This window comes from Marmota marmota, unplaced genomic scaffold (assembly GCF_001458135.2).
Source record: "Marmota marmota marmota unplaced genomic scaffold, marMar, whole genome shotgun sequence".
Lineage (NCBI taxonomy): Eukaryota > Metazoa > Chordata > Mammalia > Rodentia > Sciuridae > Marmota > Marmota marmota.
The window spans coordinates 22,098,448-22,123,447 of NW_025999932.1; the positions used below are offsets into that span (position 1 = coordinate 22,098,448).

At 32.2% G+C, this 25,000-nt stretch overlaps 1 non-coding gene and 1 pseudogene across 1 annotated transcript; one reads left to right on the forward strand and one right to left on the reverse strand.

The window, feature by feature from the left end:
• The first annotated feature begins 14,316 nt into the window (after positions 1-14,316).
• Positions 14,317-14,390, forward strand: Trnaa-ugc. Its single transcript has one exon. It is a non-coding gene; the product is annotated as a tRNA-Ala (tRNA).
• Positions 14,391-19,973: 5,583 nt separating this feature from the next.
• Positions 19,974-25,000, reverse strand: part of LOC107140949 — a 23,403-nt pseudogene continuing 18,376 nt past the window's right edge.

Below are 25,000 nucleotides of genomic sequence, written 5' to 3' on the forward strand. Positions count from 1 at the left end.
GATGCTGGGTCTTTTAGAAACTTAAATGCTTAAACATGAATCACCAATTTATCATGTGAATTGAACTGCCTATCATGAACTTGGTGTTATTTAACCAACCAATCCATTAATTTGTAGATTATGCATTAATACTGCATTGTCAAGGAGAAGTGATGAATATGTGATTGCTCCTGAAGAAGTTCTATGAAGTTTTGTCCAAATGCCCATGACCCCAACTCCTGCTGCATTGCTTTCTCCCACCCTACGTCTATGGTACCACAGGGAACTCCCTATGATCAATTGATAGAGAAGTAGAAGACTTATTATTCTTTATAGATGCTTCTGCAAAATATGCAGGAACAACTTGAACATGAAAAGATGTAGCATTACAGTTACTTTCTGGGATGTCCTTCAAGGACAGTAGTGAGGGAAAATCCTTTCAGTAGAAGTAATTTTGGACAGTGAATGGATTTGTGCACTTTGCTTAGGAAGAGAAATGGTCAGAGATGTGATTATAGATGCAAATGACTTGTCTAGATGGTCAAAGACTTAGCAAGGACATAAGGAATTTTGAATATGTGTATCGAACTTTGTGATATGAAAAAAAAAAATTGTGTCCCAGCGTTCACCAAAGGATGACCTCAGAGAAGAATTTTAATAGTAAAGGAGATAGGATGACCCATTCTGTGGATACTAGTCAATCTCTTTCACTAGTCACACCTGTTATTTTCCAAGAAGCTCATTAACAAAGTATCCATGATGTAAGGGATCGAGTTCATGTCTGAGTTTGGTGACATGGTCCTCCATTATTCAGGATCAACCTGGCTATGATCAGATTTATATATCCAATCAGTCAGAAGCAGAGACAACAACAAAGCCCTATATGCATCCCTTAACAGGTAATCAGATAGTTACCTAATGTGGTTACATGGAGCAATTTCCATCATGAAGGGAGAAATAGTTTTGTACTTACAGAATTGTCTTCCATGCATGGAATACTTTTTCCAATACTACCTTTGTGCACTTATAGAGTGTCTTATCCACCTCACTGTTATACAATAGAGCATTGCTTCTGTTCAAGGAATTTTGTTCACAGCAAGACAACTGTGGCAATGGATTCACACTTCTGCAATAACTGTCCTTGTCATGTTTCTCACCATAGGTTGACAGAAAGGTTGAAGACCCATATACAGCGCTACACTGGTGACAGTACATCTTAGAGTCAGGAAAAAAGTTTCTCTAGAAGGCTTATCTTCTGACTCATTATCCAATATGAAGTACATTTTCTGCATTAGTCTGAAACCATGGGCCCAATAAGGAGTGGAAACAGAGGTGGTACTACTTGCTATTCTAACCAGGCCAGTTTTTCTTTCTGTCCCCATGACTATATGCTCTGCTTCCTCTGAAAGTCTTCTTTCCAGAAGGAAAAATGCTTCCACCAAGGAATATAACCATGGTTCCACTGAACAGAAAGTTAAGACTAAGACCAACCATTCAGTAAAAAAAATAAAATAAAATAAACCATACATGTCCTAAAGAGAAATACGCAGATGAGCTCCTATTTAAGGCACAAGTAAGGAGGCTATATCCTATCAAATCAAAATCAAGGAAAACAGAAAATAATTGTTAATTTTGTACATAATGTTAGAATTTTCATAAAGATAAAGTAATGATAAATGAAAAATGTGAAAAATAATTTCAATCTATTTCACAAGGAGCTGATATTCTTACTATAAAAAGATATCTCAAGAATTGATGAAGAAAACCCAAAAGAAAAAATAATGAAACAATTTAAATGTCTACTCACAAGAAGATGGCTAAGTAAACTAGCTTTTACAAAGGATAAAAATAAGCTCCATGAACTGATATGGATTGATTTCCACCATTTGTTAGAAGAAATATTCTTAATTGCAAAATAGCACCAGAAAGGCATGTTAGCACATGTCTGTTATCCCAGTGATTCAAAAGGCTGAGACAGAAGGATTTGAAGTTCCAATCCAGCCTTAGCAATTTAGGATGACCCTGTCTCAAAATAAATAAATAAATAAAATACATGAATACACCATAGTGAATATCCACATCATATACATCCACAAGACTAGGATCCTAATTAGATATACTCTATGTTGTATAAATATGCCAAAATTGACTCTCCTGTCATGTATAAATATAAAGAATAAATTTTAAAAATAAAAGAACTAGGGATATAGTTCAGTGGTACAATGCTTCTGCTTTCAATCCCCAGAAAAGAATACTAAAAAAGAGAAAAGTAGCAAAGAGTTTATATAATATGCTACTTTCTTTGTAAAAATGTGGGAGATGATATAATTTAAAATAATGTAATATTAAATATAAATATCTTCCTGTTTGTTTGAAAGAATACAAGTATAAACCAGAAAGTCATAAGTTAGGAGATTTGGGAAAGTCATAAAATATGAGATAAGTCAGAAGGCTTATCTTCTGACTCATTATTCAATATGAAGTAGTTACAGGCAGAGAGTGGAAAATGAGAAATAAATTTAAGGATACACATTGGTAGAAGGAATGAGTAGCAAATGACACATTCCTTGAGTATAACATTTTATATAGTTCTGCACCTTGGAACAATGCTAATGTTTCACATAGTCAAAAACAGTAATCAAAGTTAGCTAGAATATAGGGGAAAGTCATGGGAATACAAGGACTTACAAACCTAAGGATATTACACAAGATTGACATAAACTCTCTAAGAGTAGTGAACAGAACCAACTGACCACACCTAGAGCACAATAGTTTTCTGTACTACAAAAGAACAAAGATAAAAACTGCAGATACATGCAGTTCTGTGGTACATTTGTTTTTTGCAAGGTTATGAGTTAGCATAACTTTTTAAAATACTTCCTGTATTCTGCATAAAATAATAAATATATTGTGGATGAGAAGAGACAGGTTTCTTGCAGTTAGAATGATTTTTTCCTAACATTGATTACAATACGTCTCATTAAACTCTCAATGTCTCAGTTTTACCCTCAATAAAATACATTGAATTGCCACTTGATTTATTAAATATGCAATTATATCAGACAGAATTATACCTTCATTTAATTTGTGATTACTACATGCCTAACACTGTATTAACCACACCATTTCATTAAAACTAATAATATACATCAAGTTATTATCTCCACTATTTTCCAAGAATTGAAAACTTTCAGAAGTTAAGCAATTTTGTACTGGTTCTTGAACTGTGGTGCATGTGATTTTAAAGCCTATATTTTTACATTTACAAAATGTAACCTTTAATAAAGTTCTTGAAATATGAACTGGTAGAAACATTAAAATTTTACAAATATTCAAATAACCAGGATATCCAAGTGAAATAGATTTTGAAGTTCCTAAATACAATACTATATATTCTGTAATGTTTGTGTATTTAATTCTTAAAGCATATTGTTAGCAATGGCTTATAACAACATATAAGCATACAAGACTGTATTTATGATTTAAGCATCTTTTTCTGATACTTAATTTAATAATTTTATTAAATATAAGTGGATAGACAAAATCATTAAAGAATTTAAACTTCTAGACTAAGAAACAAAATTGAACATAAATGATACTTCTCTGTAGCCTAGATGAGTAGAAAGTTAAGACTATTGAAACTACCTACCACAAATTACTTTATTCTGGAAACAAAATGACATCTATTAAAATAATAAAACAGTTTGACTAACTAATATCAATCCTTACTACAACTATACAAAAACACTAAAAGAAGACAGCTATATATTTTTAAATTTAATGCATTATTCATTTGAGAAAACTGTTTTCAGACACCATCATCTCCGCTTTCAAGTATCTGTTCCTCTTCTTAAGAAAGTTATATCACACAGGGTCATATTGGGTAGCCCCTATACAATAACTAATACTGGACTACAAAAAGGGCTGGCCATCTCGGCTCAATGGATACACTTCTGAAAAGGCACCTTCCCCATAACTTTCTATAAGGAAAGTTGAAGCTGTGGTTGGCCCTCCATAAGGGTAAATTTTTTCCTCTTTCCTTCCCTTTTCTTCCACAAATATTTATCCCAGGGAAGTTCTGCACAATAAGAATTGTAACCTACATGTAATAATTTATGTATAAATTGGCTTCCTAGAGAAATTATTCTGTGACAGCTATCACTGGAAGCTATCTAGGAGAGAAAGCACTGATATAGAATACCTTGCACTTTGGGTGAAGAGAGTCTCATCTGCAGTAGCTGTACAGCACACATACCTCTTACCCTGTGGGAAGTACAACTACTGATTGAGAAAATTTAGGAACTAGTGACAAGTCAAGTATCTGAGAAATACAGGAGGGGAATAAATATGAAAATGGTGTACATGATGGCTATTGCTGAGATCAATTTGGTTCTGAAAATATATAACACAAATATGAGCTAAACTGATTGCTATTGAATGCTATTGGGTACCCATGTAACTTCTGGGTAGTGTGTATTGCTTTCATTTCACATGATAAAAGGGCAAAACATACTGAGGAGCAAACCTAGGGCTTAATCCAGAGTAGTCAAGCTTCAAAAAGTATTAAACTCCAAACTAAGAAGATTGTTCTGCCAAATTCAGGAGTTGGCTATAAAAATATGAGACAAGCACATATACTGGGAATATGGTAATACCAAAACTGTGACTCACAAGATTTTTCTAAAACCACTGTGCCAGTAAAAGTGGTCCAATCCTCATTTTTAAGAGCTAGTTTTTACATCCTGTTTGAAATTGATGTAAAATTATTATTTTTCCCACTCCCAGATCTTACTGATGTGCCTTCCCCTTGAAGGATGTCTATGACTAAGTAACAACATAATCTGGCTAGTGAAGTGCTAGGTCTTAAAATGGAAAAGAACTATATTTTAAGGGGTCCATAAGGTATAACTGACATGTTCCGGCTGGAGCCAGGAGAATACATTTGAGTTTGATCATGTAAAGTAGATATCAAGATGAATTGTTATTAAATTGAAAGCTCACTTCTAGAGTACATGAGTTAAAATGGAAAGGGCTTTATAAGATTTTTGCAAACTTACTGCAAAAAGGCTAATTGATGGAATGAAAAAAATGAAAAAGTTGTATCTAATAAAAAATATGGTCAATATACCAGAATTGCTACAAACAGTAGAAATACTCAGAGATGTGGGTATGCTGAAATAAATACATTATAATGCTAGAAGATGTCGTGAGTGATTATTTTCCATTAGAAAGAACACAGTATCCATGATTTACCAGGGCAAAAGAATAAGCATTAGTGAGAATGCATGGTGGCTCTCCTCTGCAGACAAGGAAAGGAATGATAATATAAGAAGTAGTTAGGAAGTGAAGCTCAATGTTTGCTGTGAGGTTATTGATTTTAACATTGTGACAAGTTAATACATTGGTCTGCCATAGTTTCATGGATGCTGCCAGTGGATACGATTCTAATAGATCAGAAACAAATTCATACTTACAACAAAAGCACTACTCAAAGTAGTATTATAGCTATTGGCAAGCAGACAAGGTGACTCTTTAGAGAAAAATATGACCTGACTTCTCAGAACTGATACCTGCATAAACAATCCTGAGAAATGGTGAGCATGAATGAATAGTTAAGGTCTTACTATGCTGACACATCTAACATTATGTGTAAGAGTACAAGTATCCCATACTGGACTTTCTCCAATAATCACTGTAGATGGCTGGACTCCAAAGTAACAGAATCCTGGTGAATGCAATTACCTTAATAAAGATCATGTAACAAGGGCATACCATTAAGCAGGAGCCTGATCCTTAGATAATTATAAAGATTATTAAGAGCTGGCAAAATGAAATAGCCAAATTTCCCTGAGACCGTTCTTCTTATTGCAAAAATATCCTGGATCAAGGCAATAAACAAGCATAGGAAAACTCTAAAAGTTGGAGAGCAGGTGGCAGGCCACTAAGAAATCCTGTGATTTGGTGAATGACTTTGAAATAGGTCCTTGGTTTCCTTTTTGGCTCCCATATGCTACAGGCAAGGCATTGCAAAAACCTCCAAGCTGGAAACTCCCACAGGTAATGATAAAGACAAGCTCTGAGAAAAGTCTGATGCTCTAAACAGAACTTTAGGAAAATTGTGACCTAACAAAACCTTTTTGATAAGAATTGAGACAAAAAATAGAAAACCACCCCCTCCTGCCAGTATAGCTTCAATATCTATGAGTGGGAAGCTGAACATACACCCCGTGCCAACCCACTGAATAAATAACATATTAATATTCTCTGACTAGAATTTTATTTTTAGAAAATATTTTTTTTTGTAGTTCTTGGGATCAAACCCTGGACCTAATAGAGGTAGGAAGTACTCTGTCACCAAGCTGCACCCCTGACTAGATCTTCAAATTAGTAATTACAAAATTACTTTAGCAAGAAATTATTACTTCTGTTGAATTAAATGAAAGCAAAAATTGAGGAAGAAAACCACATTAAATATATAAAAAGTTAGGAGAGATGAAATGAAAATTATGGAACTGAAAAGTGCTATAATAGCAATATTAAAGTGAAGATGACAGGGGGTAGACTCTGAGTTCAGGGAACTTAAGGTCAGTTCAATTGAATAGATCCAATCTGAACAAAACTAATAAAATAGAGTTCAAACAATATACAGAGTCTAGGAAAAAGAATACAGTGCTAAAAAAAATTAGAAAAGATAATTGAAAATTCCAAATTTGGTGGAAGATATAGATCTACAGATTTAAGAATCTGAATTTCAAATAGGATAGAAATTAAATAATCCAAATCAATGGAACCAATGAAAAAGACATACTCTTAGAAGCATTCAGAGAGAAATGGCACAAAATTTATACAGGGATATCTTCAAAAACCAATGATTTCTCATCTGAATGAAAACAAGCCAAAAGAAAATGACAGTAAGCTTTAATTGCTGAAATAAAAGAATCATTAACTGAGTTTCACATCTGGCAAAGATATCCTTTGGTAATAAAGCCAAAATAAATAATTGTCAGATGAAGGAAAACTAAAAACAAATTATCACTAATCTTAAAGATTAATGAAGTAAATAAAGCCTATAAACATAGAGTGAATGATAATAAAAGGAAGTTTGGATCTCTGGAAAGGAAAAAAAAATCAGAATCAGGAAAAATAATAAATATAATATACTGTTCTCAGGACTTTATTAAATTATAATTGAAGTAAAAATTATAGCAATGGCAAATGTTACATACACTGTTTGTAAAATAAATTCTTCAGTTAGTTTGATCACAAATAAGGATGTTAAAGAGACTTAAGTAGAAAAAAACAATTCTATGTTTCCTCTAATTACACAAACAGCAATACCAGTAGTCTGTGTAGTTGTGCATATTTTAAGATCTAGGAAAACCACTAAGCAAATTATACAATTATTTTTAAAAATGTATAAATAAATCAAGAAGAACTTCTAAATCATATTAAAGTGACCCACAGTAAGGCAAGAAAATAAAGACAAAGGAATAAGAAACAAAGGAAATAAACAAAAATTTTTTTAAAGCAAGGTTAAAAGAAAAGAACACAATATCTTCAGGTATGTATTTATAGGCAGTCAACAAGGATATTACACAATTTGTATCATCAAAACAAGTCAAGGATAGATAATCTGAAGTCTACATGCAGTCTAGTCATCAGCTAAATGTCACCATACCTCATCAAGATTTTGTAACTGAGCAAGTTTCTGGACTCAAAAAATACAGGTGAAAGAAAAATACAGGTCCCAGGAGGAAGGACCTTGTACCATGATAGCAAATGTAAAATGTATTGATTCCCCCGGTTGTTCTTTAAAGAAACCTATAATCATTTTTCCTGCAGGAATCCCTGCACTGGACAATTGAACAAAATTCCAAGTCTACATTTTCCCCAGTATCTCAAAGCATTGAAACTTCCAAATTTGGTGGAAGATATAGATCTACAGATTTAAGAATCTGAATTCCAAATAGGATAGACATTAAATACCCCAAACCAAGACACATCATAATTCATACGAAAAAAAATCAATGAAAAGACATACTCTTGGAAGCAGTCAGAGAGACATGACACAAAATTTATACAGGAATAACTTCAAAAACCATTGATTTCTCATCTGAATGAAAACAAGCTAAAAGAAAATGATCTTGTGCTAAACTGAGGTTCAGAGGTATCAGGTAATAACTACAGCCCTGACAAAAGTTCATCCCACAGAGGATCCACCAATCTGAAAATTCATCCATTGTTTATTTTACTGGTGACTGAATTAACAAACACATGTTGTTTTAGGCAGAAGTCCTTTCTCAGTAAGCCTGTGTGGTAAGGATATCTGAGTACACCCAGTTCAAGAGGACACTTGTGAAATCTTGTCCATATCCTAGCTGAGAGATCATGTTAAAAACAATATAATTTGCATGAAGTTTAAAATAACTAAGTGCCACTCTTAACACTGAAGGGTTACAAGATTAATGTTTTTGAAATGTTACCATTTAATTCATCAGTCTGAACCTTGAAAACATCAGAGAGATTCTTGAAATCTCCAGTTGAGTATCTCAAATTAAAAATACGAGTAGGCCCACTTGCAATAAATTTTCTACACATTCTATAATTGCTGAAAAAGATAACAGGAGGTTATAGAAAGTCCCAACTTTAGAATTACAATACAGAAATCTAGTGTACTGGAGCAAAACCATAGTATTGTTACGGGCTGTTTTGAAAATTAGGACAGACTTTCCCCATTTGGTTCAGACACCTCACCCTGTGTGAAATTGGCCCCCATTCCACATGAACCCACTCACATAGAAGCCAACACCTCCACCCTCACCCACTTGCACCCTGACCACAATATCCTTGAACTGTGTAACTAATGCAAGCTTGTTTTTCTGAAAATGTACTAAAGGTGTGATTTCTGAGAATATGTACTTTCCACTTTATGAAATGAATCTTGTGACTATCATAGTCTCTCCTGCCCACACCCCTTTTGTGGTTTTAGTCCTTACAAGCTGATTCCCACCCCCAATCGAGGTCCAGGATTGTTCTCTCTTTTCCCATGATCCTGGCTGAAATAAATCCTTTGTCTTTTGCTTCAAAAAAGACCCAGAGTTTCATTAAGAATTTTAGAATAGCACCTTAACAGTATATACAATAGAAACTTACACATCTTTCAGTAAAAACAAATACAAAACAAAACACTCATGGTTAGCTACATGATCCAGGTGGAAATTACCTGTTCATGAGAAAATTGTAATTGCCCTTCATAAGTTGGGTGTTTTAAGAGACATCATGTCATATGATCTTGTGGGTTTCCTTCAAAAAATCTTTTGGAAGATGGCAGTAATACAGCAGTAATACAGCAGAAGTCATAAGTAAACAGAACTAGAAGTATTTCAGAATTTAATGTCATCAGCGATCACTGCTATCCTACTGCCTCATCTAACATCAATCTTTCGCTTGCACAGGGTTGCTTTACAAGCAGTTCATGGAAGGGTGGGGGAAAGCCTGAACTTGGTTCAAAGTGGATGGGAAAGAAAGTGATGAGGTGAAATCCTTCCAATAGACAAATGATTTTTTTTTCTTGTGAAATTAGCCACCTATGATCTATGAAAAGAGAAATGGCTTATAGAAAATAAGGTGACAAATGGACAGTGGCAAATGTATTAGGTAGGTCAAGGGTCTAAAAGGAAAAGAAATAAAAATCAATGGGTCTAGGACAAAAAGTTTGATGCTATAGATATATGGATTGGTCTATAGGAATGGACACAAAGGGTGAAATTCCTATCAAATATTAGCATCCGTGATACAAAAGAAACAAATGGAAACAAAAAAAAGAACAGGCAAAATGAACCCGTGCTGGTGTGATGGGGATATGAGTAATGTGACTACAATGGCAGAGATGGGGTTCACGGGCTGATCTGCTCTGTGGGGTCTGAGAGATATCAAGAACAATTGAATCCTGGAAGATAGCCCCTGGGTTTCCCTCCTCCCTGTTCTCCACCTACTCTCTAGAAACGTAATTCCCATAACTTGACTAGAAGACAGTCGAGGAGATAGCCCCAGGAAAGATGCTGACCTGAGGCGCAGAGCACAGCAGGGGAAGCCAATGTTACTTATCTGAAATCACATGCACAAACGATTGGAAAAAAAACAGTAGTTTTTACCAAAATCTCAATTTACATAACATGATTTTTATGACTAGGATGAGTATTTTTAAAAATTTCTTAGAGTACAAACCCCCATTTCAAAGTTGACTTTAAAGTACTAGGAATTATCGCAATGGACATTTTTATATTTCCCTGTCCTCACATATTTTGTGGATTATTTTATTCATTGATAGGAAATCAAATGTTTCCTACCTTTTTAATTTTATGTATCTATTTTTCAGCCTATTTACCTATCTATTTATACTCTTTTAAATTTTGATGATCTTAGAGTTGTGTAATGACTACTAACAATGCAGATAATTTCTACATGAGCACGTAGAGTGACTACTGATATCTCATTAACAAAATGGGTTAGGATCAAGGCTGATGGTTAACAATATCAACTGCATACATAAAGAGGAGACACAGCAAAACCACTTTGACAAAATATGCTCAAGATTTTTTTAAAATGCTAAATCTAGAACCACTTTAACTTAGAAATATTTCTTTTCTGTCAAATTCCTAACATGACAATATTAATTCTGTGTATCCAGGAGCATGAGAAATCTTTCCATCTTCTAAGGGTTTTTCTTCAACTTCTTTCTTTAGTGTTCATAGTTTTCATTGTAGAGGTCTTTCACCTCTTTTATTAGATTGATTCCCAGATTTTTTTTTTTTAGGTTATTGTGAATGGGGTAGTTTTCCTAATTTCTTTTTCAGTGGACTCATTACTTATGTATAGGAATACATATGATTTATGAGTGTTGATTTTATGTTCTACTTTGCTTAATTCATTTATTAGTTCTAGAAAGATTCTGGAGGAAGATTTTAGATATTCTAGATATAGAATGTCATCAGCAAATAGTGATAGTTTGAGTTCTTCTTTACCTATTTGTATCGATTTAATTTCTTCTGTATAATTGCTCTGGCTAGAGTCTCAAGGATCATGTTTAATAGAAGCGCTGAAAGAGGATATCTTTGTCTTGTTCCAGTTTTTAGAGGAAAAGCTTTCAATTTTTCTCCATTTAGAATGATGCTGGCTTTGGGTTTAGCATATAGCTTTTATGATGTTGGGGCATATTCCTCTCATTCCTAGTTTTTCTAGTGTTTTGAACATGAAGGTGAGCTGTATTTTGTCAAATGTTTTTTCTGCATCTATTGAGATAATCATATGATTCTTGTTTTTAAGTCTATTAATATGATAAATTATGTTTATTGATTTTCGTATATTGAACCAACAATGCATCTCTGGGATGAACCCCACTTGATCTGGTGCACTATCTTCTTAGTATGTTTATGTATGCAATTTGCCAGAGTTTTATTGAGAAATTCTGCATCTGTGTTCATCAGGAATATTGGTCTGAAGTTTTGTTTCCTTGATGTGTCTTTGTCTGGTTTTGGTATCAGGGTGATATTAGCCTCACAGAATGAGTTTAGAAAAGTTCACTCCATTTCTATTTCATGGAATTCTTTGAGGGGTATTGGTGCTAATTCTTCTTTGAAAGTCTTGTAGAACTTGGCTGAGAATCCATCTGGTCCAGGGCTTTTCTTGATTGGTAAGTTTTGATGGCGTTTTCTATTTCATTACTTGTAACTGATCTGTTTAAATTGTGTATGACTTCCTCATTCAGTTTGGGTAGGTCATGTGTCTCTAGAAATTTGTTGATGTCTTAGATATTTTATATTTTATTAGAGAAAAATTTTCAAAGTAGTTTCTAATTATTATCTGTATTTCAGACATGTCTGTTGTGATATTTCCTTTTTCATCTCATATTTTATTAATTTGAGTTTTCTCTCTTTTTCTCTTTATTAGCATGGCTAGGGGTTTAACTATTTTATTTATTTTTTTCAAAGAAGTAACTTTTTGTTTTGTCAATTTTTAAAATTTTTCTTTTGTTTTGATTTCATTGATTTCAGCTCTGATTTTAATTATTTCCTGTCTTCTTCTGTTTTAGCATTGATTTGTTCTTCCTTTTCTAGGGTTTGAGGTGTAGCAAACCGGTGTAACTGCTCTGGAAAGCAGTAAGAGATTCCTCAGAAAACTTGGAATGAAAACACCATTTGACCCAGCTATCCCACTCCTAGGTTTATACTCAAAGGATTTAAAATCAGCATACTACAGTGATGCAGCCAAGTCAATGTTTACAGAAGCTCAATTCACAATAGCTAAACTATGGAACCAAACTAGGTGTCCTCAAAAGATGAATGGATAAAGAAAATGTGGTCTATATATTCAATTGAATATTACTCAACTTTAAAGAAGAGTAAAATTATGGCATTTCCCAAAAAATAGATGGAGTTGGAGAATATCATGCCAAGCTAAGGCCAAAGGTTTTCTCTAATATGCAGATGCTAATTCACAATGATGGGGGGGGCACTACAGAAGTACAGAGTTACCTTACCTTACAGGGAAGTAAAGAGAAGGGAGGGGAGGAGATGTGGGGATAGGAAGGATAGAAGAATGAAACAGACATTATTACTTTATGTATTTATATGACTGTATGACCAATGTGATTCTACCACATGTATACTCAAAAAAATGAAACGTACCCCATCCATGAATGATATATCAAAGGGTATAAATGCATTCTACTGTCATGTACAATCAATTAAAACAAAATTTTTTTTTAAATCCTAAAAAGAAAAGAACAATATATTCCATACTGTTAGCTTAAAACCCTGTGGTGTCAATGCATATGACCAGGAGTCATGTGGCTCAATTAAGAAATATATAATTTATACATAAATTTATTTCAATATGTTTATTGGATATTCATTACTCTTATAATAACTCTAATTGTATTTTAAATTTCTCTCAAAAGTTTTTAATTATCCTATAGAGTAAAGAAATTAGCTTTAATTTATCAGGTGGGCATCATGTAAGTACTAATTTAATAACTTAAGGTTAAAGGGCATAATCAAAATATGTATATTATAATATTAATTTTTAAAATCACAATACTATAATCCATACTTCAGTAAAACTAAATAATTAAAACTTTAGAAAAATACATAACTTTCTTATGACTATTTTTGTAAGCAAAAAAACACAATTTTGTAAGCAATAAATAACTGTCTTAAAATTTCTCTAGAAAGCTCTTTTAATCAATTATTAAATATTGTCCTTAACAGATTTATAATATGTAGTAAGGACACTGCATGGGTATTCAGATTTTGGATTAACTGAAATACAAAAATGCAATTCTTTAGGTTTCAACACAAAAGATTTTTTTCATAATCTACAGCAAATTTTCCAAAGTAACTTAAAATCTAAAGTTCTTTGACATACTCAGAAGGAAAGATCTATCTTGAATGTTATGTGGCTTTTATCCTACATTTTTATCTCATAAATCATTTTTATCTCATAAATTCACATATACTGTAAATTAGAGTTTAGTAAAAACTCTAATTTACAGTATATGTGAATTCTTTGAAACAAGGAAGTCAGAATTTCATTAGGAGAAATCAAAAACAAAATATTCTAATCATTATAAAGATGAATCTTCTGACATAACTTGAATTAATATATTCTGAATACATAATTTTTACTTGTTTTGAAAGTTGTATTAGGCTTGTAATAATGTCATCTTAAATCACAAAACAATATATTCATAGGGTATAATGTTATGTACATAGTGAATTCATAAAACATACACTATCTCATAAAACTTATTTTTTGAAAATTGTGTCTTGAGTTCTGATTAGGTCAGCATTTCTTGATGTTGTGAACACAGAAATAGGTAATTTGAAGCTCAAATTTGCTTTATATTTGCTATTCTATTATCATACTCTACATAATAAAATATAAGAAAATTGCCTGTGTTTTACAGTGAGTAGAAATGTGAATTTTAGAAATATAACAAAGATATTTGTGGTATAATAGACATCAGACATACGTCATTGTTAAGTGGTTTTTATTTTTTTAATTTTTTTTCAGTTGTACATGGACACAATTCCTTTATTTTGTTTTATTTGTTTTTATGTGGTGCTGAGGATCAAAGCCAGTGCCTCATACGTGCAAGGCAAGCACTCTACCACTGAGCCACAACTCCAGCTCATGTTAAGTGATTTTATGTGATAAAGAAACACTGCTAATATTAAGACAAATGGGAGGAATAGAGACAGTGGAAATAAAACCACTGAAAATATGAGAATAAGAGTTAAGTTATCTTTAATTGCTTCATTTAAAAATCTTCATGAGGCTGGGATATAGCTCAGTTGGTAGAGTGCTTGCCTTGCATGCATAAGGCCCTGGGTTCAATTCCCAGCCCAACAACAATAACAAAATCTTCTTAATGTACATTTATATATTTATTTCCTTTTCCTTAAAGCCATATTAAGAGTTCAAATCGATAACTCTAATATACTTAACATATCCTTAGCAACATAACATTTTTTTTCTTTTTTCAATTATTGGTATATCATTGTTTTTCATTACAGTGGGATTTATTATGCCAATAACATAATTTGAACAATTTCACTGTACTTTACCATCCTTTTATTTCCTTTCCCCCCTCCCAATGATTTGCTTGCTCTCTTCTACTGATCTTTCTTCTATTATTATTACTAATATAATTAGTACATTATAAGTTTATACAAAAGCATGATTAATTGTGGTGTATTCATACAGGAACTTAGCATGTATGGTAGATTTCATTTCACATTATGTCTCCATGTCCTCTTTTGCTCCCTTTCTCTCTATACCCTTCTTTTATTCTATTGGTTTCCCTTATACATTCATAAGATCCCTTTAATTCCTTTTATTTTTTGTATCTTCCACATATGAGAGAAAACATTTGGCCCTTGACTTTCTGAGTCTGACTTACTTCACTTAGCATGAGGATCTCCAATTCCATTCATTTACCAGCACATGACATAATTCCATTCTTCTTAATGGTGGAATAAAACTATAATGTGTACATATATCTTTATAATTTGACTCTCTCAGGAATTTTATCACGGTAATAGAAAGCTCATGAATACACAGTTGTTTTGGCATTAGCCTAGAAGAGGATGGAGAAAAAGCTGTATTCCACAGTTACCTAAATTGATCTCTTCTCCCTACTTCTGTGTGGTATGGTTTCGCTATTTATTTAAAATAGGGTAATTTAGGGTAATTTGTTTCTATTTGTATTCCACTTTTTTTTTACTTTTTTGATTCTTTATTTTTTCGTATGTGAAATCATAATATGTCTCTAAAAGATTTGTAGAAAAATATGTATTCAGAATATGATCTCCTATACCTTGTATTTTATTTATTGCTGAAATATAATTCACATACCATAAGTAGACCATTTTAAAAGTTTAAAATCCACTGGATTTTAGTATATTTTTCATATTCTATTGTCCTAACCATTTCATCCAATTTCCTATTCACATCCCAAATTTTAAAAGTTAATAATTTATTCAACTGTTATTCAACACTAGGTACTGTATCTTACACTTCAGTTACTATCTTACATTTACATATATAAACCTCACTTATGGATAGGATAGTGAAACTGGGAAACATAGCAATATTTTTTCAATATCATATTATTGTTACTGTAAGTTGCATTTACTCTAGGTACTTTTTAAAGTATTTTTTTAGTTGTCAATGGACCTTTATTTTATTTATTGGTACATGGTGCTGAGAATTGAACACAGTGCCTCACATATGCTAGGCAAGCACTTTGCCGCTGAGTCACACCCCAGTCAAGTACTCTAGAAACCATATCCCTTATATGGTTTACATCCTTTATACAGAGGAAGTCCCAAACTGCTACACTAATGCTATAGTCCTGCTCCACACTGTGACAATTCACCTGGATTTTATCAAAAGTGTCCACTTGTAACCTTGCTGAAGTTCTTCCTCACCTAACATCTTTTCATCACAGTGCAATCAAATGAGCCACTAAAAACCAAAATCACATCATGTCCTCTGTTTGAACTCCTACAATATTTTCCCTTATTAATGGGAGTATGATCCAAAATACTTAAAATGGTTAAGGTTTGTACGTGATTTTCTCACCCTCATTTTTTATGGTTTCATCTTCTATCACTCCCCATTGGTCATTGATATGTTGGCCACATTAGTGCCCTTGCTGGACATTAATCAAGGTCTCCTTTTAAAATTATTATTATTATTATTATTATTATTATTATTATCATCATCATCATCATCATCATCATTATTGTTATCATTTCAATGTTCACTCTTGCTCCATATGCTCATGAACTTTTTAAATCTCTTCCCATCTAACATAGCTTTTCATGACTCATAATCCATTTTTACTCTGACCCAGCATTTCATATCACCTCACCCTCTTTATTTTTCTCTGTACCATTTATTGCTAACTGGCATGGGTTAAAAATACATTTATATCATTGTCCTGTATCCACATAAATTCAGAGTAGTAAATATGGTGTTTTTTTTTCCCTTATGTGTGCCCAGGGCTCATAACATACACTCCTTCAACAAAACAAAAGATTAGGCATTTAAAAAAGGACCAAAGTTGATGATGTGCTATAAAATGTGGAGGAGAATTAGTTTAGTTCTCTACCCTAGAAAATAAATAAACCAAATAAAGAATGCAGTAACATCTGCCATTTAATTGATTCTAATTATACTAATGAAACTTGATATTGCCATTTTCTACTGCACAGATAATTATATAACAGATTATTTGTATCTGAACATACAGGCATGTAAATTAATGTAAATAAGAATCTAATGAAGAGTCACCTGTATATAAATTATTGTGACCAGTTAAGTGCATAAGAGTAGAGAAAGAAGATGGAAGGGGAGGGGAGGGGGGATAGTAGAGGATAGGAAAGGTAGCAGAATACAACAGTTACTAATATGGCATTATGTAAAAATGTGGATGTGTAACCGATGTGATTCTGCAATCTGTATTTGGGGTAAAAATGAGAGTTCATAACCCACTTGAATCTAATGTATGAAATATGATATGTCAAGAGCTTTGCAATGTTTTGAACAACCAATAAAAAAAATAAAATATAAATAAGAAGATTTCAAAACTCTCCTAAAAGTTAATTTATTGCAATAAAAAATAAAGTATGTTAATGCAACATTCTGTTGCTGGGTGTCTAGATCTGAATTACAGACATTCATTACATGAAGAGCTTTAGCTAAATATGGAATAATGAGGATCTTTTGGAGAGCAGAAAGCACTAAATATGCAAAAGATATTTGTTCATATCTATTTGAAAGCTACAGTTGAAAAAAATGTTGTTTAATAGACTCTGACAAGTATTTAGAACAAAAGCATGTCATGAATTACTTTAGAACCATAAAATGCTTATCACTAATTAATATAAAATCATGTTGATTCTTATTTATTTATAAAAGAAATGATAAATATATTTCATATAAAACTTACCTTGATCCATCAATTTGAAACCTCTGTCATCCACTGAAATTTGGCCCTTGCTAATACATAGTGAGATTTAAGATTGATGTTATCCTTTCTTCTTTATCTCTCATTTTATTTTTTTTATCATTTTTTTTGAATTTATGCTTTCACAATGGAACACTTCATAATAAATATAAAAGAAATTCAAAAAATAAGCATAAAGGAAATAAAGAAGAAAAATTAATATCCCATTAATTTCATTTTTATGTTCTAGTCCATATTAAGTTACGATGTCTGCAATGTGGTGTTTTCAAAAGAACATGTTTTTCTAATTTACTTACACAATGAAATAAGGATTTAGATCATTTTTAAAAAATTACTTTTAAAGGAAATGAAAGCCTTTAGGCAATACAAATTTGCTATATCATTTTAAAATATTTTGTTATAAACAATAAGGAAAATGGTTTCAATATAGGAAAATTTAAGATCAATAATAAGTAAGCAATTTACTTATGAAATGTAGAAGCATTCATAGTGTCAAGTGTTAAGTATACATAAAAGTGAACTAGGGGCAAAGAGATTAGATACCATTCTTTTTGCTAGAAAGATTGTAACAAAACTTAGATAATTTGATGAAGAATGAGTATCACTTTTATGTAGAAACTGTGAGAAAAGAATCTCGGTTGTGCACATCTGGGCTGACAACTATGCCTTTAAATTAGCCCCCACTGGTGACACTCAGTATGGCTTCATTCTGCCGTATGTCTCACCCTCCCAAATACAGATAAATTTATAACTGTTCAGCAGGGTAACTGGCAAGCAGCAGTTATTGGCAAAGCATTTTTTACCTATATATATGCAACATTTTAATAGAAGATGTGTATGTATCAGTGTCCCAGGCATCCCTATGTTCAAACATGGACTCTGATACTTGTAACAAAACCACTGCAGATAATGGGATGGTGGGAACATAGAAAGGGGCAAGAGGATGATTATGATGATGATAGATTGAGCACATATGAACATTATATCATTCAGGATTCAGTTAGTGTAATTTACCAAAGTTTACCTTATCATAAGTATACTCATATTATCTCCCTGGCATTTTTTGTTTGTTTGTTTCTCTTGGTACCATTTCAATTTAATTTGGTAAACTGTGTGTTCAGTCACTTGAAATTGGTCTGTGGCAGTTTCTGTTCCATGACATCTGGAATAGTTTACCACATAATGCCCTTGAAGTCTACTATTTCATCAAGGTAATTCTTCACATGATAAAGTACTGCTTCCCCTAAACCTTGGAAAAAATACCAAATGCCTTGGATGCCTTACTATGAAGACTTAACTGGATCCCATTTCTATATAAACCTCTTTGCATTAGTCATGGGAATGGTTACACTTGGAATCCATGACTTTATTTGATATATTATGCAGTGAGTGCCCTACATAGAAATTATGTGTCCACATAGTCTGAGACAAATATTTATGTGGGTTCTTAATCCAGTAGATAAAGAAGTAGTAGCCAAGATAATTTACTTTTAGGACCGACAGATTTTTGTCAAATGGGCAACTACACAAACCTGAATACATGCAAGGTCCTGCATAATTCAGGAAGGAGCCAACAATGGATTATGAAGTTAGAGAGGAGGCCATCTTCCATGGTGTTATAATTCAGCATTGCAATAAATGGAATAAATTATTTTCAAATTCAAACTTGACTTAAATATAGTATGGAGGCATAATCATCAAAAGAGAAAGAATGTATGATATATTACAATCTATTGATCTATATATTTTTTTTGTTTTTAGACATGGCATGTGGGCATCTATCTGTATCCAACTTTCTTGTGTTAGTACTGGACCTGTCTTAGATCTTTATTTATTTATTTATTTATATTTTAATGAAGAGGAAAAGTAACAGAAAACACAAGAAGGAAATTTTTTTGAAGAAATGTTGAAACTTTGATTAATTTGCATAATTTTCAAACATTTTTTTCCTAGGAATTGTCTAACAAATTAGTTGTTCAAAGTTTGGAAAACATTGCAAGCAGAATAACTGGTTCTCAAGGTTATGCAGAGTGAAAAAGATAGTGAAATAGATCAATTAAGCATTGGAAACTTTGGGCAATATAATTCTAACAATAAATTTTGGTGGTAAACTTAAATGTTTTTGTGAAGTTATATAGAAAGGGGTAGATGCTAGAAAAAAGCATTATTAGGCTTTGTTATCAATATAATATTCGTATCAATTTTTCAAAATTTATATGTTATCCTAAGAGTAGGGTCAAAGAAATCTAAGGCAAACTCATTTATCTATCTACATTTCTACTTTTAATGCAATTTTTATCTACCTATCATTTCTTCCAATTTATCTCATTAAATTTATTTAATATACACAAAAGTATAATTATATCTACTAAGAATATTTAATTATACAATATATAAAAGAATGTACTAATTCATTGATTTTTCTGACACTCCCTGAGGATGCTAGAAATTGGTCATATTACATTAACTTTTTAGTCTGATGACATATCTTTATTAAAAATTTAATTTCCTTACTATCTATAATGTTAGTAACACTTTCATCATATGTAATAATAAAAGTAAATTCGAAATCAGTAAAAAATGAGTAACTTCATGTGGAAAAACAAATAGCCCATAAGGCATAATAGAGAGCTTTAAAAATGATATGCCTCAAAAATTGTTGAAAGGAATTCTACATAATCAAACTAAACACTTATTTCTATGAAAGAAACAAAAGAAAGTATTATGGTTGTATACTTTTTAAAGATAAATTGTAAGTTTAGGAAATAATAAAGAAGAGAAATGATATAGTTAAGAGTAAATTGGTAATTATACATTATAAAAAATACAAGGTATAGGATGACCTATATTCAATTTTCTCAATTTCTAGCAAAACACAAAATGATGTGATATTATAAGAAACCAAGAAAGAAAATGTTTAAATATGTCATCTGCAAGTAAAGATAATTTTACTTCTTCCTGTCTGATTTTAGTGACTTTTCTTCCTTTTGTGTTTCTCTTTGAGTGTGTACAATTTTTCTTGATAGTATATCCACTCATATTGTGAGTAGAAGTGCTGAGAGCAAGCATCCTTACCTAGAATCAGATCTTAGACGACAGAATTTTCATGTTTTTTTTCCATTGGTTATGATGGTTTTTCATAAAGAGCCAATATTCTAATAAGGAATTTGTCTTCTATACCTATAATGTTATATTTTTTGTCAGAATGGGATGTTTAAATTTGTTGAGTGCTTTTCAGCATTGACTGAAATGATTACGATTTTTGTATTTCAGTCCTTTCACATGACACTCATACTGTATGAGTTGCATATGTTAATCTAACTGTTAATTCTTATATCTGGAATGTCCTTTAGATGTCCTCATATGTTGAAGGCTTGGTCCCCAATGCAGTAATGTTCAGAAGTAGTATTTTTAGGAAATGATTGGATCATGTGGGTTTTAACCTTATCAGTGGCTTAATCCATTGAAGGATTCATCCTGAATAGACTATTGGGAGGTGGTAGAAACTGCAGAATGTAGAACCTACTTGGAGGGAGTATGTCCTTGGAGGAATGCCCTTGTGGATACGCCTTGTCCTCTCTTCCCTTTCTGCTCCCATTCTCTTCCCCCACACCTTCTCTTTCTCCCTGCGCATTCCCTCCTCCTCCTCCTTCTTATTTTCCCCCCTCTTCTCTTCTTCTTTCTCCTCCACCCCCTACTCTTCCTCTTCCTCCTCCTCCTTCTTCCTTTCTTCTTCTTCTTCCTTCTCCTCCTCCTCCTCCTCCTCCTCCTCTTCTTCTTCTTCTTTCTCTTTTTCTTCTTCTCTCTGTCTCTCTCTCTCTGTCCTCTCTCTGCTTCTTCTCAGCTTCCATGGAGGAGAAGCTTGGCTCCGCCATGATCTTCTGCCATTTTGCACTGTCACACCCCAGGCTTAGAGTCAGCCGATTATGAACTGAAGCCTCTAAAATCATGAGCACAATAAATCTTTTCTAAGATTTATTTATCTTAGAAAATAATAATAATAAATCTTTTCTAAGATTTATAAGTTGTTTTGGCCAGATATTTGGCACAGTGACAAAAAAATAAATAAAAAACTTCTAACACACTAGTCATGCATGACAGATATCAATCCCATGCTTTCTCAGGATAGTAATTATTTTGATATGTTGTTGAATTTGATTTGCTAATATTTTGTGGAGGATTTTTGCATCAGGGTTTTCATATTGGCCTATATTTTCTTTTCTTTTGATGTCTTTGGCTTCGGTATTATGGTTATACTAGTATTAAAAGTATTTGAAGTATTTTGTCTGAACCTTTTTCTTGGAAGAATTTAAGATAGGAATTCAACTTCAAAAATTTGCTAACATTCAGTCATGAAGCCATCTTATTCTTGATTTTTCTTTGTTGGGAGATTATTACTTATTGCTTTATGTCTTTATTTATATTGGTCTGTTCAACCTTTCTATTTCTTCCTCATTAAACTTTGATAGGCTGTATTTTTCTAGGAATTTATGCATTTCCTTTAAGTTCAAATTTGTCTTTATAATAGTCACTTATGATACTTTTTACTACTGGGACATCTATTATAATATAACTATTCTTTTAAATCCATTCTTTTAAATTTTATATATTTGCATTTTTTTCTCTCTCTCTGCCTGTGTCTATCCTTCTGTCTCTCTTTTTTTTTTTAAGAGAGAGAGAATTTTTTAATATTTAATTTGTATTTTTCGGTGGACACAACATCTTTATTTTATTTTTATGTGGTGCTGAGGATCGAACCCAGCGCCCGGCGCATGCCAGGCCAGGGCGCTACTGCTTGAGCCACATCCCCAGCCCCTCCTTCTGTCTCTTTATCTGTCTCTTTTCATTAGTGTAGCTAAGAATTTGTCAATTTGTTTATTTAAAAAACAAAAATTCAATTTTATCATTTGCCCTCTTTTTTTCTATTCTATATTTCATTTATTTCTACTATGGTTTTGCTCTTTCTTGGATTTAGCTTAGTCTTCTTTTTCTGATTACTTGAGGCAGATTTTTTGGCTGTTTACTTGTAAACTTTGGTTTTAAGAAAATTTACTAAAGTCAACTTAAGAAAGTTACATACTTTTTGATAAAGAAAGACTACAAACCACTAAAAACTGCAAATAAATTTTATGATATTCAATAATATGTTCTAGAGAAAACTTAAGGTTAAAAAAAGAAAAATAATATTCTAAAATATTTACAGCAAATACAGAAAACATATAAACCAGATAAATGTTTAAGAAAAAAAGTATGTTGAACTTAGAACTCTATACTACTCTCCAATTCTAAGTAAATACTATAATCTTTCAAATGTACAAAGACAGAACTGGCAATACACATGGAATACATATATATTGAATATCAGACAAGTGTCATGACTAAAGGTCATTAAGATATAAAAAGATATATCAATAAACCAATGCTGGATGATGTCAAGAATATCAACTGTAAAACAAATCTAGAATATATTCGAGCCACCAGCCTCAGTGGTACACACCATTAATCCCAGCAGCTTGGGAGGCTGAAGCAGGAGAATCAGGAATTCAAAGCCAGCCTCAGCAGCAGTGAGGTGCTAAGCAGTTCTTTGAGACCCTGTCTCTAAATAAAATACAAAATAGGACTAGGGATGTGGCTCAGTAGTCAAGTGCCTCTGAGTTCAATCCCTGGTACCAAGAAAAAAATATATATCTTTTTACCCTATTAAGGTTGTTAGAGGAAATGGCTCTATATGTAAAATTTTGCCTAAGCAATTTAGGATGGATTACTGACATCTTAAAATTTAAATCTGTACTGGCTGCATGAATTAATTTAGAACTTAATGTGGGGAAAGGGAAAAAATAGTTCAAAATAAGGACATTTTCCAAGTATACTTTTAAAAAAGGGGAGGGGGAACCAAACGTGTGTAAAATGTTTTACATTACAAAAATTTGTAAAATGTTATAAATTATACAAACAATGTCATTTGATCTTCACCTTTAGAACATTTAGTTTAATTAAGCAACAAACAGTCCATAAAGTAGGTTTGTGCTTCCTTCATATTGTTTGTACTGATTCTATTGGGTTCCTTATGTCAATATGAAATAGTCAAAAAATGCATGAGTAAATGCAACTGGGGCACATCATGAAGAATATCATGATTCGTAAAATAAACCAAACTCAAAAAAGGCAAGGGTCAAATGTTTTCTCTCATATATGTAAGATAAAGCACAATAAGAAAAAAAAAAGGGACAGATCCCATGAAAACAGAAGGGAGAACAGGTAGAATAGGAAGGTGTAGAAAGGGATGAAAAATGGATGGGGAAAGGGAGGAAATGCAGAATGAAATTAACCAATTTATGCTATATACATATAGTAATATACCACAGTGAATTTCACCTTTATCTATTTTAGTATATATGCCAGATAAATGTGGAATATCATAAAGCACAGCATACGGTCAAAAATCAATGTTTACTGCAGCTCAATTCACAATCAGCTCAGTTCACAAAATCTAAACTATGGAACCAATCTAGATACCATTCAACAGATGAATGGACAAAGAAAATGTGATATATATACACATCAAATATTACTCAACCATAAATAAGAATGACTTTATGATATTTGGTTTTGGTAACACACAACAAGAGTAGGGAAGTAAAGAATAGATGTTCAGTGGATTAGGCAAAGTGGAATAAAGAGAAGGGAGAGGGTAGAAATAAGAAAGTCAGTGGAATGAATCTGACATAATGTTTCTATGTACATATGTGAATACATCACAATGAATGTCCACAAGACTGGGATCCTAATCAGAATAAGAGGCAGCATCAGTACTAAGGAATGTAGTGTAAAATACTAAGTCAAGAATTTCATGTTTGCATAAATATGTTTGCATAAATATGTCAAAATATACCTTTCTTAAATGTATAATTAAAAAGATAAAATTGTAAAAAAAATAAAAATTGTGAATTTTACAAATCCAAAAAGAAATAGTAGTCCTTGTGAAAGAATTTTACCATGCCAAATACAAAATATGATTCCCAATATTTTTATTTATCTCTATTCACTTATCAATATGGGAGTAGTGAAAGAATTTGAAATAAAATCTAACCTATTTGAAGTCTGCCTCAGTGTAAACTTCCTGACACATGATAATTTGGATGAAGACATATAAAATAGATATGTGAAAACAAAGTACCTTTCTATGAAATTGTATTGTGTTGATTTAATAAAGAAATTTTCTAGTTCTGGAATGTAGAAATTATGGTTAGGATATATTTCCAGGCCTAGTTTATCTACATGGGGTAAATTATCTTTGTGGATATTTAATGATTCTGTTATTTGGGAAATTATTATTAAAAAGATTGCTTTATGATGATTAAGATCCAATCACATCATGTTACTAGGTTTTTAAGAAATGTAATATTAACAATGACCCACAACTGAGAGAGAATTAAGAGTATGGTTTGACATTCTGAATCTTATTTCCAGACATATTGGTAAGTG